General features: G+C 41.1%; 1 protein-coding gene across 1 annotated transcript in view; it reads right to left on the bottom strand.

Moving 5' to 3' along the window:
- The window catches only part of arvcfb (ARVCF delta catenin family member b), a 239117-nt gene that overhangs the window by 132793 nt on the left and 92198 nt on the right, over positions 1–14126 (bottom strand). Inside the window, exon 3 of the mRNA XM_067603116.1 lies at positions 11828–11923. The gene's annotated coding sequence lies outside the window, so the exon portion shown is untranslated. The remainder of the gene's footprint in view (positions 1–11827; positions 11924–14126) is intronic.

Below are 14126 nucleotides of genomic sequence, written 5' to 3' on the forward strand. Positions count from 1 at the left end.
GACAATAGGTTTGAAAGTATTTGACAAATTAAAAAGTTTACCTAATGATGGTGCTAGATGAAAAATTAGGGAAGTACCAAATTTATTACTATTCATCCTGAGGAGCACAAGGGTCTCTGAACCATATTTCATGACACAGAGCACAATTAAATCGCGCCCACCTTGGAGGGAAAACAATTCATTGCTCTCCATTGACTTTGTATTGAGTGAAGGTGCCTCCTTTTCACTTCTGTCTGCTAGTAAACAACAGAACAATACCTAAAAGCTGTTGTGTGGTGGGGTGCACGACCAACAGGGTAAAGAACCCAGAACTAAGTTTTTTATAACCTGCCGAACTGAAAAACTGAGTCTTTAAGAAGACAAAAGTGGATAATGTTACAAGGCTGCATGCCATGTGGTGGGAGAGACCTGACCTGAGCTGCATGGACAGGCTGCAGCTCAAAAACCTCCGTAAAAATGACACATGTACCTGGACATGCTGCTACTCACATTCAGCAGAAATGCTAACTGTAAAAAGAGCCTAAATGGGAAATGACTGCATGTCTATGTGTGTTATTTCCCTGCCTATATTTACAAACTCGCAAAGTCGCCATATCAACTGTAAAAGTGTCATGCCAGCCTGTTATGTGGTGGAGTTTGCTATACAGGTGTGCTATCGCTACTGTAGACCTGATGTTAGCCCTTTCATCGTGTATTGCATCTTACCATATATAATGTAACAGGTTTAAGCATATGTTATAAACTACCTTTTCCTCTCTGGACATAGAGTTCTAAAATAATCCTTTGACATGCTGAAATCTAATGTTTTTAGCTAGCTACAGGCATTGTGGTAGCGTTTCAGCCCTTGGTTGATTACTATAGCGCCGACTGTTTTCCCCTCTGCTGGGCGTGGTTTTCAGAGTATGACACGTTGTGCTCTGTCTCTATCCATCTAATAGTTGTGGAGACAACTATGGTGGTGCTAGAGGAAAAAAACAGAGGATCACTAAAGTCATTAGGCTTCATCATCTGGGAACTGTGAATGTCTTTATAAAAGTTTGTGCCAATCCATCCAGCAAATGTTGAGATATTTCATGGATGAGTAAAGTCTTTGACCTGCTGGTGATGCTAGATAGAAAAGTCAGAGGACTACCAAAGTCAGTAGGATTCATCCTCTGGGGATCATTAATGTCCATGCAGAATTTCAAGGCAATCCATCCGATAGCTGTTTACAGTCTGGACCAAATTGGTGGACTGGCAGAGCGATATTGCCACCCCTATAGCCACACAGATAGCATGGCTAGCAACCAGTCCCTATTGTGCAAAAATGTTATGGTCTGATGAACATTAGCTAAAAGAGTCAACATCTATAAAGGCTAATAATCTTTTTGACTTTAAATTTGAGGAGGAAATGACTGCTATATTCCTGCATTACTCTGTCAAACCCATCAGCATATGATATATTTGAGTCACTTGGCTGCTGTCCAGGGCCATGCCTCACTCCACATCTAGGCTATACTGGACAGAAGAGTCTGTGTTTAAAGTCTGTGTAAAGGAGAATTTCTTTTTAAACACATTATACATGTTATACATGTGAAAAGACTGTGAAGTATGTGGTACTGAATTTTGGAGTTACAGCATTAAATTGTTTTTCACTATGTCTGTGTTCAAGATCTTTTGAGCGGGCCTGAAATGGTGCCTCAATGACATAGAGCACTGGCATGATCTCTCCCCCACTATATAAACACTAGAGTGCATGTACTCATAGTTACTATTTTTACACCAGTAGTTTTACAAACTTTTATCGGAGACAACTGGGATTCACTTCGTATAATCCGCTGTTACTGGAGAATGAGTACGAGCTTTATCAACTCAGAGGCTGTTCAGTTGGGCCGTGCTTTCAGCGCCTTCAGCAAACACACCCCCAGCGTTTTAGAGCAGAGAACACTGCTTATTTTTCTACTATTTTGAAACCTCATCTTATACACTTGGTAATTTCTTTAATCATTCAAATTTGGCTGGGTGGTTAATTATACATTTTCCTACGGTGTGACAAATTCACAACAGATCTTTATTATTGCTTTACATGAATTTTAACTCAGCAAACTGAGGTTAGGTGCAGTGCTGATGTGTGTGTAACCTGCTCCAATCTGTATGAGCTGCAGATAAGTTTTTTCATGTTTATTGTTGTCTTCTGGGTGCAGTCTCTCCATCCCACCTGTGTTAAAAAGCTGACAATGTACAGTATATCTGAATGATGAATGCAGATAAAAGTGTTAGCTGCCGGCGGATGTTTAGATCCAATCAGTTCTGAGGTGTGCACTTAGCAGAGCACTATCTAGATCAGTGGCTTATCACTCTCATTAGGCGTCTACATGCACCTAATTTCATTAATCAGACTTGGCCCACTTTTCCTTTCTGACCCCAACTTTAAATAATGGCAGGCCTCACTGAATGTGGCCCTGGGGTTGTGAATCTGAACCTGCAGTTACTGATCCATGCTCCATTTTAATCCATCATACAACCTGGGGACATTATGTGTGTGTGTGTGTGTGTGTGTGTGTGTGTGTGTGTGTGTGTGTGTGTGTGTGTGTGTGTGTGTCTGAAACTAAGAAAGGAGAATATAGAGAGAAAGAGAACAACCTGATGCATTCCTCATAACTCATACCACCTCATTATGGGAATGGAGTGGGTTTCACAGTGCAGCACACACACACTTACACACAACCCAGCAACTTCTACCTCAAGACTGAACACAGTCTGACTGCCAAGCACTCAGGTGCTGTTTGCCCTAAAGCAGACACTGATCAAACCCCCCTACTCGCACATCCAATTCGCTTTGGTAGGTGTTTATGATAAAGCCAATGGTCCAATGCCTGGCAACCAAATGACATTTCAAAGTGATGTAAAATGGTGCATGATTACGTGAGCGATACCCTGTTACACCCAATTCACCCTCACCAGTGAGCTAACAGAGTGGCTAGGGTTGAGGGGGGGTATCTATGAGTCTGATCTGTGAGTGATGGTGTGAGGGAGTGTGAGAGAGAAGGTTAATTCACTGCCTGTCACGTTAAGCACTGTCCACTAAATCATGGACACGTTTATGAGGAGAGGCAGGTCTCTCTCTCTCTCTCTCTCTCTAGCAACAGATATACTCCCAAGCGGACGTGTACATGGACAGCTGTGGACACCATGGACGCATAGTAGTCCTGTTTATACTACTTTGCGGAGTCCACTTGGAGGACGCGTTCCACACATGCACAGTAGATCGGAGGTATGTAGATGTCCACACAGAGCAAACGCGTTCACCCTCTGATGACAAAATTTACATTACGCGGACCCTTGTGGACCCTCTCATTCTTGTGGACGCAGAAAGCATAATTTCAGCTTCTCTCTATCTCTCTCTCTCACACACACACACACACACACACACACACACACAAACATATAAAGGCAGTTGATTATTGGACCCTGTGTTAGGTCTGTTGGGTGAGGAGATGACAAGTTTGCTTTATCCTGCTATCCTTTTCCTGCATCCTCTTCATTATCCCTTTATGAGGCCAAATTGGCAGCAAGCCCTTAAAAATGAACATTGACACCAACTGTTAACAAAATGTGACTGCAGGCAAATGTAGGCAAAGCAGTTTCATCTCTGCAAGTCTTGCTATATCAATAATACATGAGACTGCCTCCTTTACCATGATTAAAGGTGATGCATCTAAGTACTACAGGTGCTGCATCACCAAATTGTGCTTTCAAATTCTTGTTAGTAAAACATGTGTACAGTCTGAAAGGGGTTCTTCAAAGAAGTGATCATACCCAAGAGTAAAAACAAGAGAAAGTGCCCTGAGAATGTTAGCAAAGCAGAAAACATGCATTCATCAAACCTTCAAAAGCTGAAAATATCCTGAACAATAAGATGTTATGTTGCCTGACCTTGGGAGTTATTAACAGAGGAGGTGTTGAATGTAACATTTTCCCTCGGCAGCTAACAGTTTGAAATGTGTAAATCAATGCACTTTTGTGACTGCTGACATTTTTAGAGGATTACAGCTGTGTCATTCCTAGATCTTACATTGCCTGCTCTTGCAGAGTCAGCCAGCATTGACAAGAGTCCTGGCCAGGACTCTAATGTCCCCCAGACGCTGGCCAGAGCTGGGCAAAAGGCCACATCCAATCAGCAGCACCACCAGACAATATCAAAGACCAGTGGGCGAAAGGAGATGGGATTGGATGGCAAACGGTGGCGTAGAAGGAGGAGGCGAAAGAAGACAGAATGAGAGCTTGAATCTCATCAGCTTGCCTTTAAAGATGAGTCACCACACAACAGATTATTGCACAACATCCAGGACAGTGGGTTCAGACAATGGGAACAACTGTCTCAAATCACAGAGAAATTGAACAGAGAGATTACTGAGTCCCACGAATGATGAAAAGCAATGATTGTGAGCTAACATGACGATGGAATGAGCTTGCTCAAATGGAAGGAGGGAGCAGGAGAGGTAAATGTCACTTCAGAGTGGTAGGCGGACATGTGGTCGGCGCAAGTTGGTGGTTGAAAAAGACGAGGGGGGTTGGCCAGCATGCTGGCGCCATTTACCTGCATCACCACCTGCTGCCACGCTAGCGGTTGGCTGGTGGGGGGGTTGGGAGGCAGATTGGCACGCTCCAGCTGCATGGTGACGTTGCGACGCTCCTCTTCAAGGGCTCGGGTCAACTGCTCGAAACGCGCCTCCTGTTCTTTCACTGAAGCCAGGATGCTGGCAGCTGAGCGAACATCATAGTCCTCCATGTCCAGTGTTGGTTGCAGTTGTACAGATCTTCCCAGTCAGGAAGGAAGAGGAGAGAAAGGGAAGGAGGGGCACCAGGTCATTAAAGACACCCAGACCCAGGAGGCTGGGCGAGTGGCACCAACAGCATGCCTCATGTTCAAGTCAAATACAGGACTTATTTATTGGCCAAGAAGGGACATTGGGGATTTGGCAAACAGCACAAGGCTTTAAATAATCATCATGAACAATGGGAACCAACACGACACATTAATATGAGACAATTAGAATGGTTGACTGGATGATTGGGGAGGTAGGGTCCTAGCATAAAGAGTATATCTGCTCCAGTCAAATCTGATTAATTTAGACTTTTCGCACACCAATACCCTGAAGGGACAAGCCCAAATTCTCCCCACAAAGGGTGACTTGCATGGGGATATCTATGATACTCAAAGCCAAGCATAGCAAAGACATTAATGAGGATGCTCTGCTGGGTGCCAATTATGTTTGTGCTTTCAGAAGTTTGAGCCTTTCTTGTAATTAAGACAATCCTGGCAGAACAGATAAAACTCAATACAGTTTTGTTGGAACATCAGTGCAACAAAATGGAAACATGATCCATCAATTCAAAGTACAACGGAGGGACTCAAACAGCACAGTGCACACTCAAAAACAAAACTCAAAAACAAAGATTCTTTTTCTGGACATCCAAAGGTGGGAAGGAATGATTTCACTCCTACAAATGAACAATCGTAGCCAGTGTGGAGAAATGGCGCTGTCATTGGATATAGTCATGCACAGAGCCATAATGCACACTGACACACAGGCACTGTTGCAGGCACGAATCCAACACATGCAAGCTCCCCACAGTCACCCATACGAACACCCCGGCTCGGTGTCACATACACTCACACTGTCCATCATGAACAATAATGATTTCCAGATAACAGTTGCAAGCCACGGTGCATATCACTGTCACACACACCCTGATATCCATAACTGATGGTGGCATGATATCAAGGGGGTTGACGGCACAATAACAAATGGGGTTGGAAATACCAATCCACAACAATACAGACCTAGTAGATAAGCAGGCTGAGAGGTGTTAGAAAACAGACATCCCCCACTCTAGCAGAAGCAGAGGGATGACACAGCTAGAAGGATGGAGAGCTGGGAGAGAGGGGAAAGAAAAACAAAGGGAAGACAAGAGAGAAAAAGCCAGAGGTTAAAACAGAAATGAAAAGCAACATACAGCATGTGCTTCTTCTGGATGGGTTGTACTTGACTTTATTGTAAACCCATATCTAATGAAACAAGTGCAAAAAATATTTGAAAATTAGCACAGCATTGTTTATAAATGTTTCTATATTATAAATATAGTTTGTTTAACATATATTTGTTTAGATATTCTTAAAAAGTGTGTTTTTTATTACTATTTATAACTATTCATAACTCAAAGTACATGTCTATTTTCAAGGCCCCAGGGCCCAGACACCAAAAAAGGATCACTGCATGCCAGTTGAGTAGTGGTAATTTGATCCATTGAAAACTTGTTTGAGAATATTCACCACATACAATACATACAATACAATATCAACTGAAATGATGAGGGCCTTTTGCTGCGTCCTGCATTATTACTTAATTTCTGCAAATAGAACCTTGATATTGGACAATTTTGCAAAACTTCAGATTACAATCAATGACAATGCTTTGTAATATACAATGCCAACATTTTTAAAATTATCTTTTTCTACAATATCATCATGGTACAACTACAGCATGGTTTGTGAAAAATCCTTGTTTTGGCAAATAAACAAGGGTTAGGGTATGGTCAATGTTAGCGAACTAAAACAAAGGTTTTGTCAAAGGTTACAGTATCCAGCATGAAAGTCAGATGTATTACATGCTTATCCATAACCCTGGCCTCCAGCCATACTTTTTGCCTCTCTGTATAAACTTCCTGGTCTGGTGCTGAATGTTGGCTTTGGATGTGAATCATGATCATTGTGGAATTGTCAAATATAAACCTAATTCCTCAGATACAGGACTAAATATTTAGGTCCCCGTCTTGTTGAGAGGATCTCTGTGAAAATCTAGTTTTACAAGCTGCACATTAGAAGAGTAAATTGGCTTTTAGTTTATGTGTTTACAAGTACAGGTTACATACTGCACAGAGAGAAAGGGATATGGGGTGTCAGTTGGGGCCCGCAGTTCATTATTGCTTTAAAGCTCCCAAGCAAGTTAATCTAGTCATGGGTATTTTACAAAACATTTCATCTTTAAACCATTTTACAAGCAACATTTTTCACAGCTCCAGCACAAGTGATTGGTATTTTTGTATGTGGAGGTGACATAATGTTCTGGCCTTGAACTGGACTGTTCAATCAGGGAGTGAAAGACATGTTTTTCAAGCAAGATGTCACAGGCACGAATCCAACACATGCAAGTGTCCAAGATATTCTCGGATATTGTGATTATGGCTTGGGGGTTGCAAAGAGATATGTAAAGTGACTGCTTATTTAGGCACCACAAGGTTAAATGAGGAGGTACTTTTCAAAACCCAGGAAATGACATTGAGTCAGGAGGCACATTATATCAAAAAATAATAGGTATTTTCCACTGATCCTGCCACTGACACAGACAGAGATTGAGGAGGGGTGGTTTGGCTCAGCAGGGGATGATCAATGCAGATGCAACCATTAGAATCTCAAACAGGTCGGATTACAGAAACAGAGCGTGTGCGTCTGTGTGTCTGAGTGTCTGAGTGTGTGTATGCATAAACAGGACTCATTCTTCACTATAGGACCTGGTGAGTGCGAGGCCCTTATTCCCTTTGAAGCACACAATCCCTCTTTGATGTTTGTTGCGTGCTGATCATTTATTTATCTGGAGTGGAGTGGAGTCTGACACGGCTCTTCCTTCACTCTTCCTCGCAAAGCCATACGTGCCGAGCAGCTTGTGTTTTCAAAGTTTAAATCCACATCCATGTGAATGAAAGAAGAGGCACCTTTTGTTTCTTTTCCCCCTATCTGGGGACAGGGTCTCTCATTCATTTTCAAATCAGGAATCTATCATGTTGCTCTCGCTAAAACATTCCTGGCTGGCATGAGTTGACAGTCATCAGCTGGTAATTTAGTCTCATAATGGAAATAGCGCTTGGTAATGACTACTTGCAAAAATAGCATCCTTGTCTATTTTCAAAGCTATCCACTACTTGAGATAACCGCCAGCAATAGGGTACCATAAGCCATGTTGATTGGACATACTTGATGACGGACTATAATGATTCACACCCCACCCCAGGGATGGGGGGGGCAACATAACTATTGCTTCCTGAGTCATAAAGGGAATAATATGGCAGGCATGTCAGCTACGCCCCACAGCTTATCATTAAACACCAACTTCTGGGCCTACTTAAAATAGCCCAGAATGCACAGGGAGGGGCATCTGAAGAATTCCCCTCCGCCACTATGACAGCCCTGGTTTTTTAAAGCTTTAGTTCAGCAGATGTTTGCTAATGGCCTGGGTCAGAGGGGATAAAAACACAGCCAAGGTCTGTACGTTTAACCCCATCCTCAATTACATATGCCCAACTATACATTAGTCCCAACTATATGTAGTGGAAACATATAAAAGTACAACTCCAAGGGCAGGAGTGTCATTTGTTGATGCTACTGTTGGAGGTTTATGTGTGGAGGGGGTGATCACTAATCACAAAGAAAATAGATAAAAAGATGGAAAATGTTTAATTAACAAACTGAAGTGGGTTAGATTTGACTACTCTTAAGGTATAAACATCATTAATTAAAAGGAGATGTAGGCTCGTATGTGTGGAGTTGATGCGGCACCTCGCTATAAGCTTCACTTGTGCTGTTGCAAGGCTTTTCCTCAAGGATAAATGCACTTCAGCACAAACCCTCAGCTCTAAAAATAGCCCAGTAATAAATATATCCACAAACATGCAGCCACAATTTTGAGTGTGGATCGGCAGATGAGATGCAGCGGTCGTTCACTTCAAAGGCTTGCTGGAAAATCCAGCAATAAATCCTTGGCACCTTATTCATCAGTTCCATTGGACTCCCCTAAAACAAATCTTCCAATGACAAGACTCTCTGCCACCATACTCTGTAGTAAACTGGTGGGCTTTTTCACTGATATTATTCTCAAGAATAGCTTCAAATGAGCAAACAGGTTCAGGTTTGGTTTATGCTATATGACACAACTAAATCACAAAAAACAGGGCTGCAAGGGAGGAGAGGGAATATTCTATCTGCCCAAACTGAAACCTTGGTAATTCCCTCATTGCCAAGATCAAATTCCTGTTTCTTGACCAGAGAAAGCTAGAATGACCACCCTTTTATTTTTGCCACAGTTGCATGCTGAAGCCACTGAGGGCCTGGTGTTAAACCATTCATGTTTTGCAGCCCATGGGGGTTTTTAAGGTTTTAGGAGAGTCTAAGGAGTGAACACCCTGTGAAGAAAGCAATTCTGTACATTTTGGGAAATATGCTAATTCACTTTCCTGCCGAGAGTTAGATGACAGGATCGATACCACTCTCATAGACATGAGTGGTATCAATCTTCTCATCTAACTCTCAGCAGGAAAGCAAATTAGCGTATTTCCCTAAAAGTGAAACTACTGATTAACTTTCGTCTTGTTTCAGAAATCAAAGCCGAGACAAAGAAGGGCTGTAGGTAACTGATGAGACTGCCCAGAGCAGAAGCAGCATGTGGCGCGTGTCTTAAGGGGCTTGCATGGGGGTTTATTAGGAGGATGAAGGAACAGACTGGGAGGTAAAGGATGAGGATAATTGAATGTGACCATCAGTGCCCACTATTGAGTTAGAAACATTCACCTGATTAGGGACTAGGTGGGTGGTGGGGTCCTTCCTCCGCCTCACCGCCAATTTGCCCCTTTCCAGAGGCTGTAATTGCAGCTCAAATTAATTCCTTGTCTAAACCCATCTGATGCCCATCTGAGGATGCAGCTCTCAGTGGCACAATTGGGTACTTAAAAACACCTGCTCTTCCTACTGTGTGTGTGTTTGCTGTTCATGATAATCCTGTACATTCACATATTTAGAAGACTAATTGGAGATATTAGGGCATAAACTGTAATTTTAAAGGCAATAATTTCAAGTTCTTAAGAGATTTTTTCTCCTTGGTTAAGCTGTCCAATATCTCAAAGCTCTTATGGAGAGTGACTGACAGTTAAATGATTCATCATAATGACAGTCTGCTGTGTTGGGAATTTCTGCTCACCAACAGGAAGGTTTTACGAGTTTTTCAGCCCTTAAAAAGCGCTACTCATGAAAATGAAAGTCACTTTGAATTAGTGCTAGTTATGAGGAAAAACAAAGCTCTTTTGCCATCGCTGCATGACAGACATGACAATTGCACGTAATGACATACAGTAAGTGTTGCCATTTTTCAAAATGTGTTTCACAGCTTAACTGTAGCAAAGTAAAGCCAAGCCTTTAACTGTCTTTGAGAGGATGCCAGATGTTTAATTAATCAGTTAACAGATTTTTGCACAATGGCTGTAAGTGCCAATGTCACATAATGTTAGTTGGTAAAATTGCCATATTCCGGATGCTACCATGTAATGAATGGTTGTTAGAAGATGACTGTCATTCCCAATAATTGTCTTAATACTCTAAGTGGCACAAGACAGATACAGTAAGTGACTAAGATTTGAAGCATCCGAGCATAAAAAAAGAAATGCATTGTCACCAAGAATGATCGTCCCTCCAGTTTAGGATTCCAGTCGTTGTTGCTTTGTGGAACATTAAAGTGAGTGTTAATGCCCAGAGGGGTATTGCTGAGTGATGCCAGGATAAGCAAAGCTTAGCGAGGTGCATGCAGTCCATAGCTGATCACTTTCACAGCTAGGAGAAAGAAATGCAGCTGTTGTTTACCATCCATATTTTATTTCATCCCTTTTCTTTGAATCATCTCTCTACGTGGAGGATTTCAGGCCGGAAAACACTGACAAACACATACACACACATATACACGATGAAAAATACTTAAACATGCAAATACATGTCTTTGTTAGTCTCTTTGAAGAGCCTGAACAATTCATCATGAAGTATAGATTACACTTCATCACAAATGGAAACATACTACAGTATATTGCATATGGAGTAAACAAAGCTTGTAAACAGCATTTAAATTGTTTTAAATTCATTCTCTTACATTTCAGATTTCAGCATTGCATTATACATACTTAGTTTTTACTCTATAGAATAAGCTTCAGTTCTGACATTGCCAGCACTAACATTATAAGAAACCAACAGTAGGTTCAAAGTCATATACTGTAGCATCTAGATATATCTGTGATTGAGTCATGATAATGTATTACAGTAGTGTGCTACAGTATATAAAGACAGAGCTGAGGGATAAACATAGGTTTTTGATTATAAGTGCAAGATGTTGAAAGCAAAATGATTAAAGAAGCAAAAGTGAGATGACTTTGACATACTGACTGATGTCCATGCGTCTTTTCGAATTTTGCGGTCAGTTAGCCCAAATATAGTCTTAGAACTTAAAGAGAGAAAAAGGCACAAAAGAGACTCTCCATGTTTTGAGAGCAAAGGCATGCAAAAAAGAGCAAGTCTTTTGTAGCAAATAAGACATTCAAATTGCAATTAATTGTCTCAGGTTGTATCTAACTACAGGTGACAGACTTCAAACACATGTAAAGTTCAGTCTGTCTTAATAAACTAGACCGGAACAAACGTCCTCTCCTGTTCAGTACTGAAACACACAAAAATACTGTGACGCAAACTCAAACTGCTTTTCAACTGACATTTACCTGAGCCGATTCAACTGTGTGAATTATTGAAATCAGAGCACATTTCCTTGAGGAAAAAGCTCCTGAATGTATTGAAATAGCAATCACACAAGGCACCTCAGTGACAATGTGAAGTGAAGTGAAGCTCCCTCGAGGAGAGATAACAGAGAAAGTGAAGACTTGGATTTGCAAACCAAAAAAAAAAAAACTGTCAGGAAATGTAATTACTGCAATGATGAGCTGAACAAAGTGATTAAAAGAGGCTGGAGAGAGGCGGGCATACCTTTGATGTTGGTGAGTGCCGTCAGACCACAAGTAGACTGAGGACAGACGTAGCTCTGTTAGAGTCGACTGGTTTGTTCAGTCCGCCAGGGGAGATCTGTGGATAAAAAACAGGGACATGGAAAATAAGTATTCAGCCAACCTGCTGACAGTGCATCGTTAATATAAGGCTCTTATGTAATGTAGAGACACCTACAATCACAATGCGTGCACAACTGTAATCTGATACTGCTCTACTCTGGTTCTAATCCTAACTCAACCATAAAATAATGCCATTGACAATGCCTCATCCTCTACTGCCCATCACACTTGTGGTGTTACACAAGTCACAGTTTTAGGCTCACCACTGTTTTCTGTTCATATGCTCCTGTTCATATTATTAACAATAATATTAATTTAATATAATAGTAAAATCAAATTTTATGGTCTTGACAAGATTAAGTACCAGACATCCAGCAATTTCCTGCAGCTACATGATGGTAAATCAAATATGATTTTATTTGGTCCTCCCAACTCCATTCAGCTGATCTGTAATAATAATAGTCAATAAATGGTAAACTTGTGCTACAAATCTGGGAGTACTGTTCAACTCAAGTCTAGAAGGTTGCACATCTCCGCTTTCTTCACTTAAAAAACATATTAAAAATTTAGACCTTTTCTATCCTCTGCTGACCTACAGAAAGGTATTAATGCTTCTGTTTCATCCCACTTGGACAACTGTAACCCCATTTATTCATGTTTCAGCCAGCAGTCTCTCTCTTGATTGTCGTTAGCCAAAAATACAGCACCAAAGATCTTAACTAACTCAAGGGAGTGTAATCACATGACCCCTATCTTAGCCTACCTTCACTGGCTACCAGTTAATTCTAGATTTGATTTCCAACGTTTACTGATTACCTTCAAGGTTGAATAAGGTCTGGCCCCTGTATACATATGTGAACTCCTAATCCCTTATAAATTGGACAGCAGCCTGAGGTCCTCTGGCAAAGGACACTTGAATGTTCCTAGGTCCAGGTTAGTAGTTGCTATGAAGGTCCCTGGCTTTGGAATACCTTGCCCTAGTAAATGAGGCTGCATTCAGACCGACTTCAGCCCTGCCTGAAAAAACACAACCCCATTCATTTTAATGAGGCCAACACAGAAGGCTCTGACAAGAAAGAGAAAGTTGAACCAGGCTCAATGTTTGCCACAACTTGGCATCATCTGGTAAGGCACTGCAAGTGCACATTCCTGGTAGATTCCTTTGTAACAAAAACCCCTTTATTTCTACAGTTCACCTCATGATTGTTGCCTGTCTCTGTTTGGCACCTGATAAGATTTCAAATTCACATCTGTTACTGAAACTGGACTTTGTGGAACATATTTCATGTTTCACCGACACCTGGAGTCAAACACACAAAAACCCCTCTATAAAATAAAGGAGTATAGATGGGTTTTCGAAGGATTGGCATTTGTTGTTGTTTGTATTGGATACAAAGAGACACTAATATTCTCCAAGGCAACCCAGGATAATATATACAAAATGTGCAATTATATGCAACAAGTATTTCAACTGCTATTACTGCTCCTATATTAAGACTAATTTCAGTCTAAGAACTTTAAACAGAAACATACATAAAGAAGTAGTCTATTGATCAATTCCTCAGTAAGTATGAAAGGTGAAAGGTTGTCAAGCCAATATCTGATGTTTAATAATGAGGCAACACTTACTTGATACTTTCAACAAACCAATATGTCAGCCTGACCTTAGTATTCACACCGCACTGCCTATGAAAAATATAGACATCACAGGCACTGAGAGAGAAAAAGACCAGTGTCCAATACTGCAGCGCAAATTGGTTTTGATGCTTCATACCATGGGATGAATCATTCTGCCATATACACCAACCTGTCCAGGGGCTCTGCTGTCTTTGATGGCTGAGGAAACAAAAGCCTGGCAGCAAAACCGCTGGATCGACTGCACCCTTGAAGATGTCACTGATGATGAAATCAAATGCACCCTTATGCATGCTTCCTCTTAGGCCAACCTTCATTTCAAGACTATGGTTTTAATAGGATGTAATGGTTCCTTAAAAATTGCCTCATACTTCAAGCAACATTTCACTCTAGTGGAACATTTATTTTAAAAAACTGCAATTCCCAAATTGAGTTCATAAGCAGTTCGCCACAAATATTAGCTGGTATGCAAAGACACAACTCTTGTTGATTGTTGTTAAAAAAAAAAAAAGTGACTTGTCTGTAGTGCAGATGAAATATGAAAGAGCAGAATTTTTTTTTATGCAACGAAGGTTATATTTTTG

The sequence above is a fragment of the Thunnus thynnus genome, chromosome 2, assembly GCF_963924715.1.
Source record: "Thunnus thynnus chromosome 2, fThuThy2.1, whole genome shotgun sequence".
NCBI lineage: Eukaryota > Metazoa > Chordata > Actinopteri > Scombriformes > Scombridae > Thunnus > Thunnus thynnus.